Below are 3,284 nucleotides of genomic sequence, written 5' to 3'. Positions count from 1 at the left end.
AATACCCCAAATTCCTCCAAATATACCCAAAAATAATCGAAGCTTTGAATACTTTATACCTGAAATTCAAAGAAAGTGATATACTGAATACCCATATTTAAGCTGCAATATACCGTATACCCGATTTAAAACGCCCCTGAATACCGAATACCCAAAAACCCTGGCCGACCCTGATATATTTATATATATTTGATATAGCTCTTTAGCATTACAAAGCTTTGCTATCGCTATTGTGCATTCTCACTAGTTTGTCTAGTTCAAGTCCTCTGGCATGGCTTGGATGATACCACACTCGTGGAATCATTCGGGTTAATTTAATGCTTACACCTCCTTCCTCGGACAGAAGTCAAATACTGGGGGAAGATGCATGAGATATTTAAGGAGCGAAAATTCGTTTTTTACTGGTGTGCCTTTCCTAATTTTGGGAAGGAAAGTGTTCAATTGCAAGCACGGCATAGATTGAACAGCTGGAGAGAAAAGGAAACGAAAAGATACAGAAGAAGTACTGTATATAATAATTTCTTTTTATCCTCAACCTTTGTGTTTCTGTCAACTATGGCTTGCTAATTTGAAAGGTCAAATACATGAATGGGTCATATGACATTGATCTCAGAATACTTTTATGACAAACGTGATAACAGTTCAATCTTGGCTAAATTGAAGATGGTTTAGAAGTTAACAATTGTAAGAACTTTTCACTAACATATGCTGCTGACAAAGGAGAAAATATATGCAATTCTGCATTTTTTGCATTCTATCAAGCAATCATATGTTTGCTCCTTATCACGCTATGACACTTCCGTTTTGTCACATTCCAAAAAATAACTTGAGAAATACACTGTCACTCATCTTACACTGTTATATTTACCTATTACAGAAGGCTGGAAACAAAGATTTTGTTTTCGAGGAAATTAGATTTCTTGTCCAAGACACAAGGAAGTTTGACTGCGAAGCACAGATAAAAATGCGAGAAATTTTATTTTTTTCAGAGAACAAGGTAGTTCTACTCATGTATAAACAGAACAAATGCGATTTAATAAATCAGATATGCGGCATGACTCCTTTTCTTCCATCCCCACTCAAAACAAGCAAACACACCTATAGAGGTTCCAGTCTGGTCTGCAAATGAAAAGGAGGAAGGTGATCACTGCAAAATTAAGCATTAGGGTTCTTATTTATAACATATTGATTATTGTATACCGATATCTAGAAATTAAGGTTGCAAGTAGCAGCCAGCTGAGTTATAGTTTGAGTTTTATCAAGTCCATTACTTTGTTAAATTTAGAGTAACCTTGACTTGAGAGAGGAAAATTGAGGAGCTGTAATATACTAATCATCAATTAGGGACCACAAAGAAAAATTTATTTATAGAGACTTTTGAAGGAGAGGGGTAAGACTTGTGACAAGCTGGCAGACATATAGATAAACTTTACTGCTAAATGGGTTACAATACAAAGTGCTCAGTATTTGGATCAGCTATGGCTCAACTTAAACTTTGCTTTAGCTTCAAGTTTAATCCTTTGTGGTTTCCTTTCTCTGTGTTTATTTTTCAAGTTATGTACACAGAAGAACACAAAAATGACAAGGAATGCTTTTGAATATCAAGAGGCTGGAATAAGCAAGAAACCAAAACTGAATTTTAAACAGTACAAAGTTAATTTGATCTTCCAATGTTATTTAATTTTAACCATAGAATTTGCTATTTAAATTTATCCCCTCCATTTTTCTGGGTATTGTGAGCAAAAACAAACAATTATCACAAAATGCATGGTATACAATGGTTTGATTCACCAATGTGGCAAAGGCCTTTCACTGTCTATCCATAAAAAGGGAAATAGTTTGTAAACTGTAAGACATTCTGCATGTTGAGTGTATACTTATTCATCCATGTGAAATTAAAGGTTACTTGAAATAAATGTGAAAGATTTATAGGATTTTCAGACCCCTGGTAACAATTACTAATGTGCTGATTTGTTGTACTTAAAGGTTATGATTTTGGCGGAAAAAGTGGAAGAAATTTCTGGACCTGGAATTTTGTTGCAAATGTTTGTTTAAATCAGTTTAAGTCAGTTAAAAACTCTCTTGTTTCAAGATTACATGATTACCACACCAGAACCTTTTGTATTCTATATTATGCACCATGTTGTGATTATGGTTTCAATAATAAAAGGTGCTGACTCAAGAACTTTCCAAAATATCTCTACATACAAAGAAATAGATTGTGGTTATGTACTCCAAATACCAGGTCACATCAGTCTTCTGTAAGGAAGTAACAGAAATTTCTGTGGTGGTTTTGGTGGATGGAGAGAAACATCCACCAAAACCACTTTATTCTATGTGTTAAGAGTTATGATAATCATTATGAACGTTTGGTCGGTCAGCAATTGTGCACCATAAAAAATAATTAGCCAGAGCACTAACTGCTAATTAGTGGTATAAATCTTTTGTCTCCCTGAACATCTAACAATGGCTATAGATAAAATTTAAAAAATATATTGTTGATGGTTTTGGTCAAAGTTTTGGTGGATGTTCCCAAATGACATCCACCAAAACTACGTAACATCTAAGCACCTTTTAAATACGTGAAATATCTGCATAAAATTGCGTAAAATGTTTTATAATACTACAATCGAACAATAAATTAATACTTACCATTTCTTTAGTAAAAAGTTTTGACGCAATTTCCCAAACAAATAATACACTTGGGTCATCGGGATAAATCGGCATGTTGTCGTAGCTTCGTAATTTTTTTCCATCATTCCATCTCAGTCCCTCTCGACCAAGGTGGTTTTGGTGGATGGAATCTAATGCTGACCGATCTTTAGGTCCTTCGGACATAGTTATGTCTGGACGCGACAAAAGGGTCGCACTTGTCGCAAGCATGCTATGACAGATTCTATGTCCAATGTAAACACCAAAAGCACTAGTGCGACCCCTGCCTATGCATCAGCTAATGTTTTTTTTGCGTCGGAACTATTCAGTCGTTAATTAACGACGCTTTTTTAAGAGAAGCCTTTTGCATTCTTGCCATATATCTCTTTTGAAGAAAGCGTAAACTTTACGGTTTATTCCGTGTTTATTTAGTGGCAATTAGCCTCTATTTGGCCAAGAACAACACATGTTTCAAATGACAATAATTTCAAGCGGGAATCGGTTAAAATTAATATCAATGGAGTGACGTTAACAAATACAAGCAGCAGCTGAAGCACAGAAGAAATGTAGGGGGAAACACGAGACGTAGTCGAGTGCTTTCTTTGCTTTTTGGCGCTTAGCATGCTTACAAA

The 3,284-nt window shown here is 35.1% G+C and overlaps 1 long non-coding RNA gene across 1 annotated transcript; it reads right to left on the bottom strand.

Moving 5' to 3' along the window:
• Positions 1-953: 953 nt before the first annotated feature.
• On the bottom strand, positions 954-2,794 carry LOC149045867 (uncharacterized). The gene is made up of 2 exons (XR_016186678.1): positions 2,653-2,794; positions 954-1,119 (listed from the first exon to the last, which is right to left on the bottom strand). It is a non-coding gene; the product is annotated as an uncharacterized LOC149045867 (long non-coding RNA).
• Between the last annotated feature and the right edge of the window lie 490 nt (positions 2,795-3,284).

This window comes from Pocillopora damicornis, chromosome 5 (assembly GCF_964200805.1).
Source record: "Pocillopora damicornis chromosome 5, jaPocDami1.2, whole genome shotgun sequence".
Classification (NCBI taxonomy): domain Eukaryota; kingdom Metazoa; phylum Cnidaria; class Anthozoa; order Scleractinia; family Pocilloporidae; genus Pocillopora; species Pocillopora damicornis.
Note: the sequence above shows the minus strand (reverse complement) of the source record. Positions and strands in the feature narration are given on the sequence as shown.